Genomic DNA, 26,692 nt, shown 5'->3' with positions numbered 1-26,692 from the left:
GCAACTTCGATACGCCCCCTTGCACTCATGCAGGTTTCTTACGCATGTGGCTGTGGCGGCTGCGCGCCTTCATTAATATGCATATGGCATGACTACTCCACATCTATGCCACACAGCCGGCGCAAGCTTTACACCGGCTTGCGCCGAGCTTCATGAAACCGGGGGCATAGTTATTTTTCCATTTGATGAGCAAATCGTCTATTAATTAAATTTAAGCCTTTATATGTGATTATCTAACATCCAAATTATCAATCAAAGTAATCCTTTCTACTGATACATAAAAATAAGACTTAGAAACCTGCAGCTTCATTTAAGGATGTTGTGTCCTTCTGGATGCTTTGTCTTATCTTGTTCATAATAACAGATGTCTAGGAAATATCACTTTTATTATTTCTAGTTTTCTTTCAAAATGCTCATCTCAAGCATCAGAGCTATTTATTTATTTCATATTTACTTTCCCTCTTTTTTACGTTTTCTGCTTGATTTTGTACCTATATACTTATATGTTGTGATTTGTACTAACCACAGACAATGGTATCTTTCCAGTCATTCTGTACTTGTAGGTCATGATTGTTTGTGAAACAGATGTACTTATCATCTACCAGCTTAACCATGAGTAACTTCCTTTGTTAATAGGTTCATAGGTTCATAGGTTCATACTAGGCTATCTGCCCTAGGGCATTTATAAGCCTAGCCAGAGTGTGTATGGCTTTCGCCACCCATTTTAAATTAATTTTGCTATGCCCTTTTTCGAGGTTAGTATACTGTGCCTCTGTCTAACAGTGACACAGAAGTGATACCCGGGGTAAACCTATGATCTCTCATCCACTCATCAAGATTCCTCTTGAAGAGAGTCAATGAGGGACTCTGCCTAACCTGGACTGGGATTTTATTCCAGAGTGAAGGGAGCCTCTGGGTTATGAATCTGTCCCTCCAGCATGTCCTATTTATTTCAGTGCTGGGGTTTAAGTCCCTCGATCGCGTAGCTCGATGGGATTTGGATTTTCTGAGGTGCAGCATGTCCATTAATTCCGGGTTGGACATGGCTTTATACATCAGGCACAGATCGCCTCTGAGCAGGCGGTATGCCACTGAGTAGAGCTGGAGTTTCTTTAACCGGGCAGCATACGGCATCTGTTTGAGCCCCTTGATCCTCTTGGTGAGGTACTTTTGGGGTCTTTCCAGTTGCTGCAGGTGTCTGGTAAGGTACATCCCAAATGGGGCATTGTACTCAATTATGGGCCTGATGAGGGATGAGTAAAGAGGCACAATGACCTCCCCTGATCTAGATGTCAATCCCTGCATGATTAGGTGGCTATATAACATGTTTTTCTAACCACTTTGGCCACGTGGTTGTCAAATGAGAGATTGCTATCAACTTGGGTCCCCAGGTCCCTATTTACTTCTTCTGTACTTAATGGATTACCACCTATGTGGTAATTTGTGGGCACTTTGTTTTTGCCAAAGGGGATGACTATACACTTTTTGGCGTTTAGCTTGAGGCCATGGCTCTGGCACCAGTTGTCTGTTTCTATGAGGCCCTTTTGGAGGATGCTTGTGTCAGCTGGAGAGTCTATTATGGCGCCCAGTTTGCAGTCATCTGTGAACTTGGTCAGCCACAGTCCTTCCATGTTGGCCTGTACCTCCGAGAAATATGTACCAAACAAGAGAGGTCCCAAGACTGAGCCTTGTGGGATGCCACTTGTAACTGGTTTGGAGTCTGACATGGCTCCAGCTATTCTAACCATGTGGGTTCTGTCCTTGAGCCAGTTTGCAACCCATCTAGTGACATAGGGTTTATATTTAAGCTGGTGAGCTTATCTATAATGCCCGAGTGGGGTATTGTATCGAAGGCTTTTGTGAGGTCCAGGTAGGCTGTGTGGACCACCTTCACCTTGTCAATGGCCTTGGTGACTGTTTCAAAGAAATTGACCAGGTTTAAGAGGCAGGATCTGCCCTTAACAAAGCCGAACTGGATAGGATCCAGTGTCTGTAGGTCCCCAATATCTTTATTTATAAGGTCCATGATGATCCTTTCCATAGCTTTGCAGACCAAGCTAGTGAGACTTATGGGGTGATAGTTTCCAGGATCCGTTGAGGCACCACCTTTGTGGAGAGGGACCACTGTTGCTGTACACCACTCTTTGGGTACATATCCTGTAGTAAGGCTGAGATTGAACAGTAGTTTTAGGTTTGGGTTTAGCTCTTCTAGGAGTGAGGCGTAGGCCATGTGGACTTAGGCCAGCTACACCACCTAGTGCAGGTCAATGTGAGCATGCCACCTCACAAGCCTGCTCCCATAGTGCTGGTAGCATTAGCAGTGCAGCTGGTGCTGTGCTGTCCACACCAGGACACAGCAGGCCACATGGACATGGCCGTGGACATTCCCAGTGGGGACATGGTTCCAGTGGACATGTGTTGTCAGACAGTAGCCAAGCTGTACCTCTGCCTGGTAGTGCACGTGCAACCCCTGACAGGCACAGGTCACGTGGCCGTGGCCTGACACAGTGAGCTGTACAACCTGGTCTGTACAATCTGGAGCTGTCAATAATACCCTGTGTAGGCCTCACAAAAGGCAGAACTGTGTGCACACGTACACACACACAGCAAAGACATCTGTAGGGCACCACAACACCCACATGCATACTGAACAGACATGTCCAATCATATCACTGGTCCTTACCCACACGCAAGATGTCATCCATTGGTGCAGCCTATGCCCTGGCAAACATTATCACCCTGTGCATATGATGAAGCCTGTACCGCATCCCTGTCATCCACACCATTGGTGCAGAAACATGCTCAAATGGTCTGATGCACAGGGTGAACAGAATAGTGAGACGTGTATATTACATTAGTTGTGTAATAATAGTGAGAGAAGTGTATATTACATTAGTTGTGTGTGAATAGTGAGAGATCTGTATATTACATTAGTTGTGTACTGCTGACACGCACCAGACATACCATGTAGTACAGGTTTAGCATGCATTGTTATATGTTCACAGTATGTGTCTCAGTAACAACAGTAACAGCATGTTGGTAATGACGCCCTGGTTCCCTCCTTATGGTCTATTTGCATGTGCATACAGGTAGCACTGTTTATAGTCTCCCATGTGTAACTGTGGAGTACTCACAGGCACATATGGCAATATCAGCATACTATACGTAGCCTCAGCCTGACTGTTGGAAAGTCTAACATAACACAGATGTCCACACATATACTGATCCAGAAGCATGTGGGCAGTTTAATAGGCTACAGTGGCTAGAGACGTGACATCCATACCAGGTCACATCACAGGTATGTTGACATGGTGCAGGGGTTGTACACAGTGGTCTGGCCAATGATAATGTTAGAGGCCACTTGATAGCATGAGGCCTCACTGTGTAGCAGTAATACCCTGTCACATTACAGGAACATGCTCACACTCACGGGGTCAACAACACTATAATGCACACCCCATAGTGTTGAGATGAGGACCCTTGCCTATATGGTCATCACCGACACAGTACTTTGAACCCACATGATGCGACACAGAGAAAGAGCATGTACAGGTAGCCCGATGGCATCAACAGGGTAGTGGACTGCATCACCATGAGGGGCTAGGGATCCTGTGTGTTCTGTATGGTAGCATACACCCTCACTCCATTTACCAGACAGCCATACATACCTACATACACACACACACTGTGGAGACCACAAATGTCATACTCATATGGATAGCTGATGTGTGTGATACACACACCACACCTGCCTACGTCATGTTTTCCACACTGCAGTATGTACAGATCTCTACAACAGTGTACAGGGGTGTGTAACAATTGGGATGTATTCCCCACCATATGTGGCATATATGGTCACACAAGCAAACAGACATGGCAGTACTGTGAATGATACACCTGCTATATGATGATACGTCTGACAGACATGCAGCAGTATTGGCCACATTATGTGTACCAATGCTACCTTCGGCAATTGTGCTGCTATGTGTACGCGGGAGAATGTAAGTGTTACAGGTGTCAAGTGACGTACTGTCGGTGACACCTGACCACTGTGTAGGTTTTATGTCTCCACCGTCCAGTAACGGTAACATAGCGTACTGTTTCAACATGTAATGGTAGGATTGTGTGTGACACACCTGTGAGCCATCCCCGGAAAACATCCATCTACACAGGTGGATCACCACTTTATGTACACACACCATTCCATACCTGCTGTACATCCCACTGTACTGTCAGTATGTCACCATATACAGGTGTTAATGATGGGGCTGTATTGCAACTGCATGTTGTAGTTAGGCACAGATTAGTTACTTACATCAGTTACTGCGCATGCATGGTAGCTGCATGCACACTACAGATTGTACATGTGTGTTGGTCCTACATGCCTGTCATGTAGCCATGTTGGTATGCATTGCAATTGGTGGACATGTGTGTTGACATACATAACACATGGACTGTTGTATGATATGATGGGTGCCATGGGTAACTAGTACAGAGGGAATGTGTCCTCGGTCAACATTGCTGCCTCATGTACTGTTAGCATTCAACAGCCATGGACCCACCTTCCATTTGCATGCGTATGATTGCTGTAGCCACTTGTCTGCACAGAGGACAGCAAAAGCTATGCTATGTACATATGTGTCGTGTGTGTGGTCCATGCACATATCCATTGCAAATACATGTATGACATAGCCTAACATGTGTGTTTGTTGGTGTACAGTGACAGTCATCTGTCACAGCTGTGTAAGACCCAGGGCCCCTGGTATGTGTACAGCTGATCTGGTTATGTACAGTGGTATCATTGCAATGCATAACACATGATGGAATCCTGTCGGTACATGTGTAGTCTGCACAGTTGCTGTAGACTATGTACAGTGCACTGGTCATGAGTCACACAGTGTTGTGTTAATGTATGGCTGTGTATTGCTGGTCCAATGACATAGTGATGTCGGAGGGCTACATTGTAGATTGTGGTGTGTACCTCTGTGATATGTACCTGAGACATCTGTGATATCTCCTGAGTGTGTACTTCTCAATACATGTGAGTGGCTTTCATGTACGTGGGGACAGTAATACCATACTGTGCCCTTCCGTGTTTAGAATCTGTGTGCATGCAAGACAGCCCTTTGCAACTGCTAAGTGTGTGAGCATGCCCAGTATGCCATTGTGTAGATGGACACACAGTACATTCCAAACTGCGCCCTTCTGTGTTTAGAATCCGTGCGCATGCATGCAAGACGGCCCTTTGCAACTGCTAAGTGTGTGAACATGCCCAGTACGCCGTTGTGTAGATGGACACACAGTACATTCCAAACTATGCCCTTCCATGTTTAGAATCCGTGTGCATGCATAGTACATTTCAAACTGCGCCCTTCCATGTTTAAAATCCGTGTGCATGCATAGTACATTCCAAACTGTGCCCTTCCATGTTTAGAATCTGTGTGCATGCATGCAAGACGGCCCTTTGCAACTGCTGTGTGAGCATGCCCAGTACGCCGTTGTGTAGGTGGACACACAGTACATTCCAAACTGCGCCCTTCCATGTTTAGAATCCATGTGTATGCATGCAAGATGGCCTTTTGCATCTGCTTAGTGTGTGAGCATGCCCAGTACGCCGTTGTGTAGATGGACACACAGTACTTTCCAAACAGACGTGTGTTACTAAGCGTGTGGGCATGGCCATTGACATCCTGTATAGTGATGGTGGTCATCCAGGCAACAACAGGTGTCCATTTTCAATGTCACGATGGAAGCTTAAATTGAACACACTGGTTGCTGTCTTGAAGGGTGTACTGTCTGTGGCGCATCCCGTATCTATGTAGTGTTGTTGTAGTGCTCCGTAGATATTTGGTTGCCCTGATCACACCACTGCCATGTGTTTGTCTATGTCTACCTTGGGACAGTAATATGCTTTCAGACTGCTCACTCTCTATACATAACCTATCGGCGTACTTGCCTTTGCGGATGATGTCACCCACCTAGACGTATGCCTCTGGGAGTGCTGTGTTCAGTAATCTCGGTAGCGCATTCTGTAAATGCGTCATGCTGTAGTGTGTTAGGGTAGTTAGGTGTATGTTCGACTCCCAGCCCTGCCAAGTGTGTGTGTGTGTGTGTGTGTGTGTGTGTGTGTGTGTGTGTGTGTGTGTGTGTGTGTGAATGTGTGTTTGCGCGCATGCTCCCATCTGCCTGGGGACTCAGTCTTGCTTTTAGACACCGCGCACCACAGCAGTTTGCTACCGACGCCTTTGCCTTTGCGGATGATGTCACCCACCTAGAAGTATGCCTCTTGGAGTGCTGTGTTCAGTAATCTCGGTAGCGCGTTCTGTAAATGCGTCATACTGTAGTGTGTTAGGGTAGTTCGGTGTATGTTCAACTCCCAGCCCTACCAAGCATGTGTGTGTGTGTGTGTGTGTGTGTGTGTGTGTGTGTGTGTGTGTGTGTGTGTGTGTGTTTGCGTGAATGCTCCCATCCGCCTGGAGACTCAGTCTTGCTTTTAGACGCCGCACACCACAGCAGTTTGCTACCAACATCTTTGCCTTTGCGGATGATGACACGCACCTCTGGGACCGCTGTGCTTAGTAATGCCGGTAGGGCATTTTGTAAATGCGTCCTGCTGTAGTGTGTTAGGGTAGTTCGGTGTATGTTCGACTCCCAGCCCTGCCATGTGTGTGTGTGTGTGTGTGTGTGTGTGTGTGTGTGTGTGTGTGTGTGTGCGTGTGTGTGCGTGTGTGTGTGTGTGTGCGTGTGTGTGTTTCCAGCTGCATGACAACAGTACATTGCTTTGACAGTATTCCCTCTCCATAACATCCGTGCAGTGTCTTTGCCTTTGATGCTGCTGTCTGCAGGCTAGACGTGTGCCTGTGTGAATCATGTAATCCACTGATCACGGTAGCGTGTTCTGTAACTACACAATGATGTCGTGTGGTACAGTGCTTATGTTTATGTTCTGCTCCAACCCTGCCACGTGTGTGTGTGTGTGTGTGTGTGTGTGTGTGTGTGTGTGTGTGTGTGTGTGTATGTATCTATCTACATATATATATATGTGTGTGTGTATGTATCTATCTACACATATATATATATATATATATATAGATAGAGAGAGATATGTATATATATATATATATATATATATATATATATATATATATATATATATATATATAGATATAGATATATACATTGTATATAGATATGTATGTTGGGATTATCACTCTTGACTGTGCTGCATTGTCTGTACGTGAACACCTTGGATGTATGTACATCTGCTATGGCTCTGTGATAGTGCACATACGGTGTGCTGTAGTGATCGTGGGTTATACATGTGTAGTGACCGGTTATTGTGTTGCTGGGTATTACACGGGCATTGGGAACAATGTTAGTGCAGCACCTTTGAGTGGTCGTATGCAGATCTCTGAAACAGTCAGCGGTGGTTATTACATAGGTTCATAGGTTCATTGGCTGGTACTAGGCTATCAGCCCTAGGGCCTATACAAGCCTAGCCATAACAATTCCCTGGCTATTTCTTCCCACATTATTTACTTTCCTGGACCCCTGTCTAGCAGGGTGACTGACGTGATCCCTGGGGTGAATTTCCTTTCTCCCATCCAATCATCAAGGTTCCTCTTGAAGAGGTCCAAAGAGGCACTCTGCTTGACATGTATGGGCAATCTATTCCAGAGTCTGGGGAGTCTCTGGGTCAGGAACCTATCCCTCCAGCATGTTTTGTTTATTGTGATGACAAGGTTTAGATCCCTGGAGCGTTTAGCTCTGAGGGATTGGGATTTCTTTAAGTGTAGCATGTCCAACAGCTCTGGGTTTGACATGGCCTTGTATGTTAAGCAGAGATCGCCTCTGAGTAGACGCATGCGACAGAGTATAGCTGGAGTTTTTAAGGCAGTCAGCATAGGGCATCTGCTTTAGGCCTGTGATTCTTTTAGTGAGGTATTTCTGAGGCCTTTCCAGTTGTTGCAGATGTCTTGAGATGTACATACCAAATGGGGCGTTGTATTCTATAATGGGTCTAATGAGGGATGAGTACAGTGGGACAATAACCTCCTTTTTTCTGGATGAAAAACCCTTCGTGATGAGGTGTGCCACATAGAAGTATTTCCTGACTGTTGTTGCGATGTGGTTATCGAAGGTGAGACCACTGTCCACCTGTGTCCCTAAGTCTCTTATCACACTTTCTGTGTTTAGTGTACTGCCACCTATATGATAATTCATGGATACATGTTTTTTCTCAAAGGGGATATCAATACATTTCTTGGCATTGAGCTTGAGCCCATGGCTCTGGCACCAAGCATCTGTTTCTGTAAGGCCCTTTTGTAGAGTATCCACATCATTTGGGGATTCAATAATGGCTCCCAGTTTGCAGTCATCTGCAAACTTTGTTAGCCAGAGTCCCTTAGTGTTGACCTGTACTTCAGAGAAGTAGATGCCAAACAAGAGCGGCCCCAGGACTGAACCCTGAGGTACTCCACTTGTCACTTGTCATCACATTGGAGTGTGAGTATGGCTCATATCCGTCTGTAGTAACTGTCAAGTCTATACACCCCAGGTTAACATTACGGACACACGTTTATCCACAGGTTGTCGTACAGATCCCAGGACTGTATGTGTAGATATTGACAGGTGCAGGACTGGGTTGTGTTGGATGCATGGAAGGGTGTCCATGGCCAGTAATGGGGATCTCTACAGCCTGGCTGGTACGGTCTGTGACTGTCCCACAACCTCCTGTATATGGCTGACACATGCTGTACCTGTGTATATGCAGACACACACACTTACCACAAACAGCTACGGCTATCACATACACACACCCATTGTACCACCATTGGGCCATGCAATAACCGTTGTCTCTCACACACACACACCTACGTGTACATTGGATGGCACTATAACAGCTCTGGACATGTTAACACCACACCCTGTGCATATGATGTCACCTGTGCCACCACCTGTGATGTGTAACATTGATGCAGGATCTGACTAACCTGGTGCTGCTGCACACAGTGGCTTTATACCACTGTATTGATGTTAGCATGCTGTTAACAACACAGTGTGTTACTTCCAGGTGTACTTCAGCAGGCATGCTGCATTGCAGCTATGACCATCACTGTAGCATAGTTTACAGCACTGTTACCTCTGATGATGTAGTCTCCATCCATGCGCCATTTCACTGATGTGTGTAGTATTGGCTGCATGTGTGTCTGTGTGTGCAGTATGTGTGTGATGTGTGTAGTACACATGTATACCTGCTTACAAATGCATACTCGGCATTACACGGGCTTCACCATTCATACACTAGCTTACTCGTTCTTCCACACACGCACACGGGCTAACACGTGCACACACATACTTACTCGAGCTTACTGGCGCGCACAGACACACTGTGGGCAGGTTTGCATGTCACATCGGTGGTATCCATGGCGTATGCCATCAGTCTCCTGATGTTCCCTGGGATAGCTCATGACACACCTCTTCCACTGAGTACTGACAGCACACATGTGACACTGCTCCGGTGAGGTTACAGTGTTTTGTACATACACACTCCTGTTGTCACCTATCTTCTACACTAATAGTCCCCTTAACCTACACTACACTGTAGAGGCTTGGCCCATAAGGCATGACATGTTGTGATTCACTATCCTCAGTCTCACTTGCCTTACATTGCCTACAAATGCTTCGTTACATCTCTGACAGAGCGATTCCACACATAGGTACCAGTACGCAGTAGCCATGTTATCTCCGGCTTGCCATTCATCTGCATGGCGTACTAACATCTAACTAAACCTACATTTTGTATGTATATTACTCATATGTCTTGTGTTGAAGCGCAGCGCGTTCTCGTGGCGCTGCACTATGCTTCCACACCAGGGATTGGGGGAGGACAACTACTGGTTCATTGATATCCAATAGACAAAGCAGCCACTGGCCTTGGACTTGGACATTGGCATGCTTCTTCGACTGTATTCACACTGGATTTGCAGCTGTCATTGCTCCGTTTAGCAACGTGCAAAACATTAGTCGCATAACATCCGGGTAAAATTTCTGCACATAACTCTGCTCTTGCACGGACAGCTTACTGTTTCATGTATCGCATAGTTATGTAGGGTTACCACCTGTCCCACTTTGCAAGGGACAGTCTCTCTTCGGGCAGTTGTGTCCTGCAAAATATTGTGAGAAAATGGCAAATGTCCTGGGATTTTAGGACAAAAGTATTTTCTATACTGTATGTAATAGTTGCATAAAACAGTTATTCTGTATCTGAAACACCTACATGTTATACGAAACAGAATAAGGAACAAAAATGCTACAAGAATAAACTTTTATTCAGGCAAACAACTGAATTTCTGCCCTTTGTACTGTCCATGAGTATGTTTTGCCCTGCAAAATCTGATGTTTGTAGCACAAATGTCCCACTTTGGCCATTTGGAAAGGTGGCAACCCTATAATTACATCATTTGCATAGCTTACACATACAAATGGGGTATGTTGCAAATCCCAACATTGTCCGTGCAATGTTCGTGTTACGGGCGGTCTTGCATGCCCCTGCGGGTGTTTGCTGAATAGCCTGGCAATCATCTTTCCTTGCTGTACTCTCACTCAATCCATAAACGATGAAGGCATCGTGTATCATGTCCTAGGCTTTGCTGTGTGCTATGTCTATTTGTCGTGTATGCATGGCTGTGGGTATGTCCCACTGTCATCACTGGTAAAGGTGACACCCTATAGGTACTTCCTGTAGACTGTTGTGTCATTTGACATGTCAGCACATACCTGCGGATGAACTTCCTACTGCAGCGCTTTTCATACCTTCTGCGATATCTTGTGGTCGATAATGCTGTTTCCTCAGACATGTATCTGTTGCTGATCATACCTATCAACCTCCTAGTGATAAACATATGTACAAAGCCTAACATGATGGGGGGACAGATAGGGGCAGATTCTACATATTGCTCTTACAAACGTAGATAGTTGGCAGTATTATAGGTTTTGCTTTAGTATGCCCTTTCTGAGGGATTTGGGGTCTTAAACACATATGTTTATCATTATTTAATGATGTAAATTCTCAGGTATTTGGCAGACAGGTACACATACCTCTCAACCTCCGACAGCAGGAAATCTGGACAAAGCCATAACTAAATGTGGGGCAAAAGCCCATAAGTAGGGCCAATTTTTAAATATAGCTCTTACAAACTTAAAAAGTTGATAGAATAACAGGTTTTGCATTAGCATGAATTTTCTGAAGGGTATGAAGTCTGAAACTTAAATGTCTCTCATTATTTTCTAACTTCAGTCTTAAATGATTTGCACTATTTTCCAGAAAACCACAATTTTATGAATAATGTACCAAATATATGAGGCAAATATCTGGACATTCTGCAAAAATCTGTACAGTTGAGAGGTATGCAGGTACAGATTGTGAGAGGAACACACCACACATATGAGGCATACATCTGCACATTCATACAGTTACGCCAATACACACAATACATGGCGCAATCACAGGCCAGTTACCATTACATTCCTATTGCTGAACACACCCACCCACTGGGTTATATTCCTCACACAGGCCAACAGGTGCTATTCCACACTACTTATTCCATCATGTACCTTATGTGTAGGCCAGTATTTGCGCTTTCCATCAGTGGTAAAGCTCACGTACGAGTATGGTGGACTGGACACTGTATCGGTGACACTGCATGACACCCTGAGGGATACATGTCGTTTGAGTCTATTAAACTTCCACATTGACTTTCACAGGCCATACATTGTAATTCACATTTGTGGACAAACATGCTTATGAGTTGTACATGTTTTGTCATTTGTCCTGACGTATTTCTTCTCACCTGTCCACCTAGTATCACTAGTTCTGTACATTTCATTAGGACGGGTTACCTTCATACCTCTCACTTGTACACATTATGGGTATACGCCCAGGGGTTTGACCTATGATTCTGTTATATTTGTCATGATAATGTGCCTTTCTGATAGATTGCTGGCAAGCCATGATGGACTGTGCGGTTAGGTAATCATGACTGACATTTCTATTTCATGATTACTAACTCTCATAACATTCGTATTCCCAACTACGCAATTATTCTATCAATGGTCTGACTTTGTCTGAGGTATATTTAATATAGTCCCTATTTGTCTGTCATGTACTATGCCTTAGTCCAGCTGTCTTATTCTGACATTCTGGCAGGTATGGTTACCATCTTGGTCGTATGCGTTTCCATCCATGATAATCGCCTACATGACACTGATATAGGTCCCTACGTCTTCCCCCAATGGTTTACACAATATCCAGTGGGTGGGTTGCAGCTGTTTGGTGAATATAGGCGTGTGATATACCCACATAAGTATAGCGATCACTCCCATGGGGCGTACCTAATAGATCTGTGCCAACCAGCACCTTAGCCCAATTCTGCATACCCATGATTCCCATACCTGACACACCTCCACAGTACCCATTAGACATGTTTAATGTGAGCGATAATAAAGTGTCAGGACACTTCCGAGCACTCCCCACTCTGTGGATATCAGCTCGTACGTCATACATTCAATCGACCCATGTGGTATTACCCTTGCACCTGCTACTGTTGCATGTACAGCTATATCGTAGTTGCAGGTGTGACTTCTTTTGCATCAATGATGGTTCGCACTTCGTACGGATCAATTTTTGGGGTCCTGCAAAGGACATCTATATTCATGTTTAGTTTGTAGAACTTGCAGGCCCTGTCACACTGGTACTTTCCGGGAAATGGTTTGGAAACCATTGGTGTATTCTCCTTTCATGCATGTCTGTCTGTCTATCCATATTAGGTCACTATTTATGTACATGTGTTATATGTATAGGGACATATGTTTGTTGTGTATATATATCTATTCATGTATCGTGTGTGTATAGATATATATATATATCTCTACATATATATATATATATATATATATATATATATATATATATATATATATATATATACATATGTCTGTACATTCCTCATCTCCTAATTTGCTTTGGATTATGTCTGTAGATATATGTGTATATATATCTCCATATCATACCTTTCAACTGTACAGATTTCCGCTGCATGTACAGCTGTTTGCCTCTTATCTTTGCTCCATTTTTCATAAACTCGTGTCTATCTGGCAAGTTAGTGGCATATCCTTACAGACTGACGTTGGTAAATAATGACAAACATTTCAGGTTATGACATCATTCCCTTCAGAGAATCCATGCTAGTGACACACCTGTTATTCTATTCACTTTCTATGTTTGTTAGGGCAATATCTGGGGATTGTCCCTATTTGTACCAGTTGTTGTCGTGGCTTTGTCCAGTTTCGTACTTTACGGATTTAACAGGTATGAGCCATGTACATGGAACGTGGGGAAAACACCATTCATTTTCTATTCTGTGAGGGATTGCACACGCGCAGGCGCACTTGCATATCCTTATTGTGGGTTACATATGTTTCATAGATAATTGTGCTTCCGTGAACTTTAATAATTCTGACCGTAACAGTTACATATCTGTATTCCAGTTTACAGACTACTGCGAAACACACATTCACCTTTAAATATTTAAATGTGTGTACTGCACGAACGCTTTAATTACACTTTCAAGTTATATGTGCAGTGGTCATAGGTTAACCGGGACTGCATTCACATTGGCCGGATACCGGAACCACTATTCTATTGGTGTTCTCCCTAATTGATATGCATTCCCATAGTACTTAGCTACATCAACATACGCCTCACCGCTTCACCTACAACACAGGCATCCATTCTCCTGCTGGGAAAAAGGCAGTACTACATATTACACATTCCCTATTGCCTACTGCTGTGGACTCCGGCTGCATTGTTAATCACTCCAAAGGTATGCAGAACACAAAGGCATATAGTCCAGCCACATACAGGTCTTTGATTGTCAGGGTGTTCATGTAGTGATCTGGGTTTAGGCTTGTCCACCTGGTGAACGGAACTTCCCTGGCCGAGGTCAAATGTCAGACGAAGCATATGGACAGGGCTTATCTCCCTATTTTGAAGTTTTACCTGTGTTTATAGACACAGGTGTTTGGGCACCTGTCAGCAGCTAATTCTGTTGGCATTACATATTATGGGTGGGTTTGTTACAGTCCATACTACCCGGTGAGGGGTGTTCCCATTCATATTTGACTATTACCTGTATACAGTCATACGGGGATTGTTATTTCTGGACATGAAGTGACTACAGGTATGCGGTTGTACATTACACAAGTGTGAAGGGCTGCTCGTGTAAATATGTACGGACCATACCTCTTAGAGCACCATACCTGCGCAAAACCTACACGATGGGGGGACAATTAGGGACACATTTTAACTATTGCTCTTACAAGCTTACAACATTGATAGAATGCTAGGTCTTGCATTAGCATGACTTTTCTGCGGGTTGTGGAGTCTTATACTCAGGATATTTCTCATTATTTAGTGACGTCAATCCTCAGCTATTTACCACACTGGTGCAGATTGTCGGAGGCACACACCAACACTATGGGGAGAACCTGTGGTCATTCTTGGGGTTGCCACCTTTTCGACTGCCCAAAGTGGGACATGTTCTGTAGAGATGTCAGATTTTCCAGGACCAAACATACCTACAACCGTGCATAGTACTGAACTTTAACCATTTTTGTACATATAGTAGCTTATTCTAGTAACATTTTAATTGCTTATGCTACTTCACATAACATATTGAGGATTCATATATAAAATAACCATTTTATGCGACTATTAAAGTAAATTAGGGAATAAACTCTCAGGACATTTGCTATGTCTTGATGTTTTTCACAGGACACAACTGCCTACAGAGGGATTGTTACTCGCAAAGTGGGACAGGTGGTGACCCTAGTCATTCTGCAAATATCCGGACAGTTGAGTGGTATGGCACGGACCTCTGTAATACGCTGTTGTGTTCTGGCACGGCAGTAGCTCAGCATTAAAGACTGCAGTCGGAACGTGCTGACAGACATTTGGGTTTCAGACTTCATACTCCAGACATTAATGCCAATGTGCAAACAGTTATTCTATCAAATTCTGCTTCTAAGAGATATGTTTACAGATTGTCCCTGATTTTGGACCTTTGTCTCACTTATATTCACAGCTCTGTCCAGATATCTTGCTCACACAGGTTGACAGGTATGGACAGTCATGACTGCACACAGTCAGTGTCCCTCACACTTGATCAGGGTTGACCTGTTTATGTAGTGTCTTCCTTGCCATCATGCCATTTTCCACTTTGCAAATGTGTGCATTATATTCTCCCTCCTATTCTTGTCTGGGAACGTGCGTCACGGGAAGGTATTTTATCCTGGGTAGTAGGTTATGCATGCCCACTTAGGGCTGGACAGTGTCATGGACCTCCACTGCACATTCTGACTTGTGTCCAGATATCTACTAGATTGGATATCATGTCATCATAACCATTCTACTATTTACACAGGTTGGTAATCCCGTGAGAGATATCCCAAAAATTGGTCAAAACCAAAACAAGTTAGATAACGAAGATTTTTGTGGCTGCACGAAAATGTGCAGGGGGTTTTACCTGCAGGTGATACATGGTTTGCAATCCTGACACTGCCTAGGGTGACAATACCTACTACATATGCGTAGGGGTCACTGTGTGTAGCTGTTTCTGCAACAAACCAGTGGACCAAGTATGGCTGGATTTGGTGGACGTTCTGCTATGGTGGCAGGTTTTGCGTTGTGGAGGGTATGCTGGGTAGACTATTATGCATCCAGGTGTGTTGCGTTTGTTATGGCCAGTTCCATCAGGACCCATCTGTGGGTATGTGATGGTGCCGTATGTATACATTTGTCTCGCATATTTCCATATTCATATGTCTGTGGGATTGTGTTCTACACTATGGCCTGTCTGCTTGTCTTGCAGCTGTTACTACATGAGGTTGTGTTTCTTTCCACTTCACCCGCTGCCCCCTCATACACCTCCAGTTCACCTTTTCTGCATACGACACAAGTATCGTCTTTGAGGGATTTACCATTAAACACACACCCCTCACACGCGAATTACTCACACACCATAAAGCACTACTTTGGTTGTTGGCCCATGACATGGCCAGAGTTACACATTGACTGCCCTACATGTGTCAGGTACCTTTATGGTTGTGTGGATTACCCTGCCATGTTTGCTGTCCACATGCTATACCTCACACACGTAGGTACACGCTCTTACTTCACTTTCATTACTTGGTTGGTGTATCCGGGTACTACCCATTCAACTGTGTCACATACACGTTCGGATTATACAGCTGCCTTCCGGATTTTGCCAGCCTATTCTACTCTTTGGTAGGATGGCACCTTTTCCTATGTCCAAGCTATTACTTACACATGTCTGACTGTTGTGGACATTGCCTGCCCACAATCAACGGTTGTGTTTCCACCTTTTCAATTGTCCACAGTTTGACATAGGGTTACCACCTGTCCCACTTTGTGAGAGACAGTCCCTCTTTGGGCAGTTGTGTCCTGGCATGTAATTGTCAACATGGCAAATGTCCTGTGATTTTAGGACAAACATATTTCGTATAGTTTATGTGATAGTTGCATTAAACAGTTAATTCTGTATCTAAAATACCTGACTGTTATAAGAAACAGACTAAGCAACTAAAATGCTACAGGAATACGCTTTTCTGTAGGCAAAACAGGAATGTTCTGTCCTTTGTACTAGCCATGGGTATGTGTCGGCCTGTACAGTCTGATGTCTGTACCAGACATGTCCCACTTTGGCCATTTGTAAGGGTGGCAACCCTACTGTGACAGTTGCGGTGAACACAGCCTATTTTACAGGCCGACACATGCCCACGGTCAGTTCGGCAGATAGAACTTACAATTCTTGCCTATATCTAAGCTGATTCTTGTAGCATTTCGGTATCTTATTCTGTTTGTTATAAAATTTCTGTATTATACGTCCAGTGAAATATGTTTAATGCAACTATTGCATGACATCTACGGAGGAATTATGTCCTATATTTTCTGGACATTTACCAGTTTTACATGTTTTTGTCAGGACACATCTGCCCACAGAGGGACTGTCGCTTGCAAAGTGGAACAGGTGGTAATCTTGGTCGACGGTATGGATCATACTGTTCCTTTCAGCCTACATGTGTCCGTGTTGTTATGGCTCGTTTATATGCTCCTTCTGTTTCGTTTACATGCGTATGCTATTTCCTATCACATTTGGTATGTGAAATATGGACATACCTTTTGTATGTGACTATTACATGACTTGTGGGATATGATTCAGACATACGGTCACTACCTATATCTACATTTCTCCTCGTGTATTTTGTTATGGACGCATCTGCACAGCTATGTTCCCTCCCTCAAATTATGGGTCGGCTGGTGACCCTCTCTGTTGGACTGGACATACCTACTGGCGGCGCACTAACATCTGATACATTTCACTTCCACATGGTATAGCTATCTACAATATGTTGGACTACAGGCACAAGGTTTTCCTGTCATTTTGCATGAGTAGGGACCCGTTATTCCCTACCGTGCATTTGTGTTTGAGTCTTCATTTTCTGTTCGCAGGGACTCTGCTTTGCATATGTTTCAGTCTCTACGGACATTGATAAGTACGACTACTATTGCTTGCGGAATATAATATTCAGCAGTTTAGGTTGCTCCTCGGAAGCTGACATTGACATGCCTCCCTGCGCAACTTCGATACGCCCCTTGCACTCATGCATGTTTCTTACACACGTGGCTGTGGCGGCTGCGCGCCTTCATTAATATGCATATGGCGTGACTACTCCACATCTACGCCGCACAGCCGGCGCAAGCTTTACACTGGCCTTGCGCCGAGCTTCATGAAACCGGGGGCATAGTTGTTTTTCCATTTGATGAGCAAATCGTCTATTAATTAAATTTAAGCCTTTATATGTGATTATCTAACATCCAAATTATCAATCAAAGTAATCCTTTCTACTGATACATAAAAATAAGACTTAGAAATCTACAACTTCATTTAAGGATGTTGTGTCCTTCTGGATGCTTTGTCTTATCTTGTTCATAATAACAGATGTCTAGGAAATATCACTTTTATTATTTCTAGTTTTCTTTCAAAATGCTCCTCTCAAGCATCAGAGCTATTTATTTATTTCATATTTACTTTCCCTCTTTTTTACGTTTTCTGCTTGATTTTGTACCTATATACTTATATGTTGTGATTTGTACTAACCACAGACAATGGTATCTTTCCAGTCATTCTGTACTTGTAGGTCATGATTGTTTGTGAAACAGATGTACTTGGCATCTACCAGCTTAACCATGTGTAACTTCCTTTGTTAATAGGTTCATAGGTTCATACTAGGCTATCTGCCCTAGGGCATTTATAAGCCTAGCCAGAGTGTGTATGGCTTTCGCCACCCATTTTAAATTAATTTTGCTATGCCCTTTTTCGAGGTTAGTATACTGTGCCTCTGTCTAACAGTGACACAGAAGTGATACCCGGGGTAAACCTACGATCTCCCATCCACTCATCAAGATTCCTTTTGAAGAGAGTCAATGAGGGACTCTGCCTAACCTGGACTGGGATTTTATTCCAGAGTGAAGGGAGCCTCTGGGTTATGAATCTGTCCCTCCAGCATGTCCTATTTATTTCAGTGCTGAGGTTTAAGTCCCTCGATCGCGTAGCTCGATGGGATTTGGATTTTCTGAGGTGCAGCATGTCCATTAATTCCGGGTTGGACATGGCTTTATACATCAGGCACAGATCGCCTCTGAGCAGGCGGTATGCCACTGAGTAGAGCTGGAGTTTCTTTAACCGGGCAGCATACGGCATCTGTTTGAGCCCCTTGATCCTCTTGGTGAGGTACTTTTGGGTCTTTCCAGTTGCTGCAGGTGTCTGGTAAGGTACATCCCAAATGGGGCATTGTACTCAATTATGGGCCTGATGAGGGATGAGTAAAGAGGCACGATGACCTCCCCTGATCTAGATGTCAATCCCTGCATGATTAGGTGGGCTATATAAAATGTTTTTCTAACCACTTTGGCCACGTGGTTGTCAAATGAGAGATTGCTATCAACTTGGGTCCCCAGGTCCCTAATTACTTCTTCTGTACTTAATGGATTACCACCTATGTGGTAATTTGTGGGCACTTTGTTTTTGCCAAAGGGGATGACTATACACTTTTGGCGTTTAGCTTGAGGCCATGGCTCTGGCACCAGTTGTCTGTTTCTATGAGGCCCTTTTGGAGGATGCTTGTGTCAGCTGGAGAGTCTATTATGGCACCCAGTTTGCAGTCATCTGTAAACTTGGTCAGCCACAGTCCTTCCATGTTGGCCTGTACCTCCGAGAAATATATACCAAACAAGAGAGGTCCCAAGACTGAGCCTTGTGGGATGCCACTTGTAACTGGTTTGGAGTCTGACATGGCTCCAGCTATTCTAACCATGTGGGTTCTGTCCTTGAGCCAGTTTGCAACCCATCTAGTGACATAGGGGTTTATATTTAAGCTGGTGAGCTTATCTATAATGCCCGAGTGGGGTATTGTATCGAAGGCTTTTGTGAGGTCCAGGTAGACTGTGTGGACCACCTTGCCCTTGTCAATGGCCTTGGTGACTGTTTCAAAGAAATTGACCAGGTTTAAGAGGCAGGATCTGCCCTTAACAAAGCCGAACTGGGTAGAATCCAGTGTCTGTAGGTCCCCAATATCTTTATTTATAAGGTCCATGATGATCCTTTCCATAGCTTTGCAGACCAAGCTAGTGAGACTTATGGGGTGATAGTTTCCAGGATCCGTTGAGGCACCACCTTTGTGGAGAGGGACCACTGTTGCTGTACGCCACTCTTTGGGTACATATCCTGTAGTAAGGCTGAGATTGAACAGTAGTTTTAGGTTTGGGTGTAGCTCTTCTTGGAGTTCATGTAGGACGCAGCGTGGGACACTGTCTGGTCCCATTGATGCTGTGTTTCTTGCTTTGGAGTGGGCAGCTCTTACCTGAGCATCTGAGATGTCAGGGGGGCAGCACTCTGCTGGGATAGATATTAGCCCTTTTGGTGGGGAGGGGGGGGAGTTTGCGCTGAACCTGTCAGCTAGGATGTTGGCAATGTCTGTGGCTTCGGTGTATTTTTTGTCATTTTGGACTAATTCTGAGCATATCTGGGAATTCCCACCCAGGTTCCTAACATAACTACAGAAAGCCTTGTGATTATCTTTAGTGTCCTGTGCAATTTTTCTCTCAAAGCTGGCCTTAGACGATTTTATGAGTGCCTGTAGTTTTTTGCTAATACTGATCAGAGATGCCTTCCCTTTTTGGGATTTTGCTCTGTCATGTAGTAGCTTCCTCCTTCTATTGTATAGTTTGTTTATGGCTGGGATCCACCAGACAGGACGTCTGCCTTTGGAGGATTGGGTCTTGGTTTTATTTGGGATTGCATGATCCATGCATTCCTGAAGGTATTCATAGAATGCGTTTATAAAGGATTTTGTGGTCTGGGCCGTATTATCCACAGGCCCAAGGGCTTTGAAGGATTCCACCTCGGTTTTGAGGAGTGTGAAATTTGCTTTAGAGAAGTTTTTCACTGTGGTTTTCTGGGCATGGGGTGGGGTCGGGATGTGAATATCCAGTGAGATTAGTTTATGGTCTGATCTTACCAGTGAGGGATACACTTCTGGTCTGGAGCATAGAGTCCCCATGTTGGTGATGATCAGGTCCAGTATGTTTTCACCTCTTGTGGGAGTGGTAACAAGTTGTTCCATAGCATTTGAGTTTATAAATTCTAGGAACCTTTGGGCTAGGGTGTTGGAGCTAGAGTAATGCTCCCAGTCTATGGTTGGGTAGTTGAAGTCACCCAATATAATGGTGTTTGGAGAGACCTTCATATTTTCCAGTGTTCTCAGGAAGGCTGAGTGGGGTTCCTGGGTTTAGGAGGGTGGTCTGTAGCAGGCTATAAACTGGAAGGCAGTTTTACCCACTGTTAGTTGCACATGGATAGTCTCTGATGCTTCGTGCTGTGTCACCAACCTGGAGGTGTGGGTATCTTTGACGAATATTGATACCCCCCCTCCTTTTGTGGTTCGGTCCAGGTTTTGGGGCCAAAAAGCATGGTATGAAGTATAACCTAGTAGTGCTGGGGTGCTCTCGAGAGCCTTGAACCAGGTTTCTGTTACTGCACAGATATCGATGTTCTCCATGCTAAGGAGAGTTTTGAGTGCATGCATCTTGAGGTTTAGACTTCTGGCGTTGAGTAGCATTACTCTTAGTTTCTTATCTCTTGTGATACCTATGGAGGTGGGTTTGTCTTTTGAGCCTTGCCTAAAAAAGGCACTATGGGGGTAGCAAGAGCCTTTGCCAATATCCGAAAGCCCAGGGGTGACAGGTGCAAGCCGTCTCTAGCGAAGCATTGTGGCTTGTCGAGCATGTCATCCCAGGCTGACAGGCATTGGATCCCCTTTGAATTTACAAAATGATTAAAAGGCAAATTATAAGATGTGTAAAAAAGGAAACTGAATGGATTTAGCATGATTTGTTATATATCATGAAGTAAACAGACTCAAAATAGTAATGTAATGTTTGTTTTGTTATAAGTTATACACTGTTATCCTCACCCAGATGACCTTAGTGAGATTTTTCTGCACACTTTTACTTTGATCCTACTATTTTGAGTCTGTTTACTTCATGATATATAACAAATCATGCTAAATCCATTCAGTTTCCTTTTTTACACGTCTTATAATTTGCCTTTTAATCATTTTGTAAATTCTCTCCTACTTTATTCTTGTTCTGCTCTTTCTATTTTATCCCATTCTGAAAGATTGACTCCATTACTTAATTTCCCATATGTTATCTCTGCTTTCAAAAGGTTTGTTTTATTTTTGACATTTCTGGCCATTGATTTTGTATTTGCAAAGCTTACAAAGCTATGGTCATTTCTATTTAATGAATGACTGGGGATTTTACTAAAAAGATTTTCATACTGTTACACAAGGAGATTTTAAAGTTTGATTCATTGCTTTCTGTCATTACCATTTCTAATTTCTAAGTCATTCTTCTTTTCCATAATGAACACTATGCCTGTCTTCCACACCACTGTGACCACACATTGATAGTGCAGGCTACTATAGTCCCGACTGTTGAGTATTATCTATATACTATGCCACTAAATTTCTCACATTGGAAACAAGTCTGATCATTATTCACTATTATATTCTAAATGTTTCTACATGTGCTGCATTGTAATATGGATTTGTATTTTACTTAATCCATAAGGGTGCAATTATTTAATTCACCCATTAATCAGATCTTATGGACTTCACACAGCACCTTTAATGCAACCAGGTACCAGTTAAAAAAGTCTTGTATTATTATAAATGACCTTTGATAGTAATAGTTCAAGAAACAAATTGTAGGACTAAAATACCAGTAAAACTTAGCTTATACATTGAACAGTCATTTCAAAAGTATAACAACAAAAGAGAAAACAATAGAGAGAGACAAATTACCCTTATTAAGAAAATCTAGTTTACATAAATAAATAATTTGCAGAAAAACAGAATTAATATGACGTTACCTATTCTTGTGTTAGCATTCTGAATTCCTGCTCCATTTAGCCAATCCAACTATGTCCATGTAGGAAAGACCATAAACAAATTGAAAACCAGGATTACTAGGCACAACAATGACATCCGATGCAGGGTCCCATCTAATCCTCTATCATCCTGCACCAAAAGCAGACTGGGTCACAGCATCTTTACCTTTCACATTCTCAACCAAATAGATGCTCTACCACTCAACAGTAACCTGAATGACTAGCTAAAAAAGAACTGGAGTGGCAGATATGATTTCAGGGCAAGAAATACCAGGGACTGTAAACAACAGAATCCCTTGTCCTAGTTTTGAACCTCTGAAGGATGGACCATAAAAGATCCAAATAGACACTCAAAAGAACCACTCAAAGAGATAATACTGTTCCCAAGGCATTGGCCTTCAGTAGAATATTTCTGAATAACATAGGTACCTTTTTAAAACATTTTTTGCAATCGGTTTCAAGTATAAATCTTAGACTATTTCTGTCACTGTAATTTCTATTGGTTTTAGATCTTGTTTATCACTGGTTTTGATTTGTATCATTTGTTATAATGGGGATGGTTGGCTAACCAATGTAAGCACAGGATAAATGGCGCATATGGAACGATTATTTTGACCTGTTCAATACCACTTTCCCCTCTTCTCCCTTAGTTCCCCTTTGTCGTTACCGCACATACACATTATTTCTGAACCATACATTTTTTTGCTAAGGATAATAATAATTATTATTACAATATCAAAGTTTCTATACTACCTCCTTATATTGTGTATGATTTTTTTACACACTGGACGCCCAACGTACTTGTTAATCTTGTGGCCACCACTGCTAATGCTACATGACAAAATTCACATCGGCAAGCCACCTAGGTCTCTATTGTACTTCCCAATCTCCCCCTCCCCTACTATAAATTTACTTGTTGGGTGCTTGGTTCATTTTTATTTTTGTATATTACTTTTGTATCTTATTTTATTTCATTGTATTTTAATTCACAGCCTAAATGCTCTCCACTACACCCCATGCAATTAAAGTAATAGATAGTATATTTATTCGGACATGGGATATATCATTTTCTCTTTTAGCTCCCTCTGTCATTCAACCCAGGTACACTCTGTAACCCATCCTTTTTAACACAATTTTAAAATGATAAAAGATTTAATCTTCTAGCTCCCTCTGTTGGTCAGTAATGATATACTCCTTAAGCCCCTTTTTTACTACCTTTCTAAAAGGATAAATGTTTTTTTTTTTTAAATCTTCTAACTCCCTCTGTTGGTAAACCACTGTACACTCCAAAGCACTTCTTAGTACAATTTTAAAGGGATAAACAATTTCCTCTCCTGGCCCCCCCCCCTGTTGGCCAACACTGGTACAATCTGAAAGGTCTTTTGTGTTTTTAATTGACAATAATCATCTTTACTGTTTTCACAAAAAAAATGGTTTGGCAGATCTGCACAACATTACTGAAAAGTGCCACAACACTTAGTTGACAGTCTGGACAAACTTAAGTTCTTGAAACTTTTGAATAGCATAATACAAGGGTGATTAAGTAGATAATATGTATATATAAAGATTGTTCTTTCTGTTACGTATTATCCTAAAGTTTGTTCTGTAAATGGAAATTCACTAATAGATCTGTATGCACATCTGCTATATCTGGCTAAGCCCACCCTCAAACACAGAAAGGCAGTACCTCCAAATCATCAGGGGTGTTTGCAATAAAGACTAACCGCTTCCCCTTATACACCCCTTTCATGAAATGGGTGGAACTAAACTTAGACACTCTTATTGGAACAGTAATAAATACCCAGCTATAACCACACGCCACTCAGTCTTCTAAGCAGTGCTCATCTGCCAATAAAAGAAGTTTGAAATAAGGACTATCAGAGCATTTTTATTCTGATTTTCATTTGATTAATCCTTCTATCTTCCACAGATAGATCTCTCAAAGCAAATCAAAGGAACACATCCACAAACTAAGCAAAATGAGAAACGACAAACAGCACAATAGACCTAAAGGAACAAGTGGATACATTTCTTTATTTTTTTCCCTTGGTGGCTTCCATCACACATCCACAAACTAAGCGAAATGGGAAACTACAAATAACACAGTAGACCTAAGGGAACAACTAGTGGGTACATTTCTTTGTTTTTTTCCCTTTGGTGGCTTCCATCACTTGCTCATCTTAGGACTAGTACTTGAAATGTTAGTCTGGCCAGACATTGCAATCATCTTTGTATTCAAATGTTTCCCTATTTCTAATTCTTCTCTTTTTACTGTATAGAACTTTAGGTTTGGAATCTTCCAAGTTTGCTATTATTTCTCCATACTCCTCATATCAGTTTCTTATTAAAAAGTATGGTTATCTCAGATTTGAGGGGGTTTTTGGGGGGTGCAAGATGTGCTATCTCTGTTGACTATCAGTGTTATTTTTTATCTAAAAAAACTGTTTTAGCTGTTTTGTTACAGTTGCTTGATTTAATTTAATATTTGCATAATGCTTCAGAAGAAATCGCCTAATGTTGAAGTTGCCAAATATCTTTGGTTTCATACTTCTGCACACTGCATGAAGAATTTTAGCCCTGTTGTTTTTCACAAAGACTGTTGCAGACACATAAACATTAACTATTAATTGATAATTTGTTTAGATGTTGTGTTTGGTATTCTAATTACTGTTTTGCTTTAAGATGAAATAATGGTATTGACAGGAAATTCTGAAAAAGGTTAAATGTCTTACAAATGAGGGTGAAAGCAAATAAATAAATAAATAAATGTTGCAGACTTGATAGAAAATATGATGCAAACTTGATAGTGGCTAAATGAAATATCAGTATAAACATCAAATAATATACATGTAATTTGAAAACATTGGTTGGAGTATATATACATACTACAATCATAGATTGTGTATCACAAAAGTAGTATTAAGAACCTTACAGCCACGAAGTCCTCAATAAGTGCCCGTTCACCACAGGATTGGTGTTTGTGGAAAACGAATCCAACAGTCACATCATCGGATAAAAAGATTTTATTGTTGTACTAAGCAAAAAACTAAAAATGAGTAAGTTGAGCGCTTTCACCCATCGAAGTGGGCTTCTTCAGTACAATCCCCGGGATTCATGAAGCTCGGCGCAAGGCCGGCGTTAGGCTTGCGCCGACCGTGTGGCAGGAAGATGGTGCATTAGCACCAAATGAATAGTAATGAAGGCATGCTGCCGACACAGCCACGTGCACAGGAAAGGAGCACAAGTGCATAGGGCGTGTCGAAGTACCGCACAGAGGCGTGGAAATGGCAGCTGTCGATGTGCAACCTAAAATGCTTGATTATAACAAGTTGCAAGATAGTAGCCTAGTAGCCACGTCAGTGTCCCTGGATACTGAAACGTATGCAAAGCATGCAAGAAAGTACCTGCGAAAGTGATGAAGCAAACACAAATGCACGGTAGGGAATAACGGGTCCCTATCCCGCGAACAAATGACATGGAAGACCGCGTGGCCATAGTCCAACGCAGTGTAGATAGCCATACCAAGTGGAAGTGAAATGCATCATATGTTAGCGATCTGCCAGTAGGTACGTCCAGCCAAATGGTGAGGGTCACCAGCTGACCCATAATGTGAGGGAGGGTACACAGCTGGGCAGATGTGTCCATAACAAAATACAAGAGAAATGTAGATATCTAGCGACCGTATGTCCGAATTATATCCCACAAGGCATGTAATAGTCACATACAAAAGGTATGTCCATGTGTTACATACCAAATGTGATAGGAAATAGAATAAGCATGTAAACGAAACAGAAGAAGCATACAAACAGCCACAACAATAAGGACACGTAGGCTGAAAGGAACAGTATTATCCGTACCGTCAACTAAGATTACCACCTGTCCTACTTTGCAAGTGACAGTCCCTCTTTGGGCAGTTGTATCCTGACAAAAACATGTAACGATGGCAAATGTCCTGAGATTATAGGACAAAATTATTCCCTATACTTTATGTAATAGTTGCATTAAACAGGTTTCCTGTATCTAAATTACATAAATGTTATAATAAACAGAATAAGTAACTGAACTGCTACAAGAATAAGCTGTTATATAGGCAAGAAGTC

The sequence above is a fragment of the Protopterus annectens genome, chromosome 6.part1, assembly GCF_019279795.1.
Source record: "Protopterus annectens isolate FY-2018-M chromosome 6.part1, PAN1.0, whole genome shotgun sequence".
Classification (NCBI taxonomy): domain Eukaryota; kingdom Metazoa; phylum Chordata; order Ceratodontiformes; family Protopteridae; genus Protopterus; species Protopterus annectens.
The sequence above is the reverse complement of the archived record's forward strand: the minus strand, read 5'-3'. Positions refer to the sequence as shown.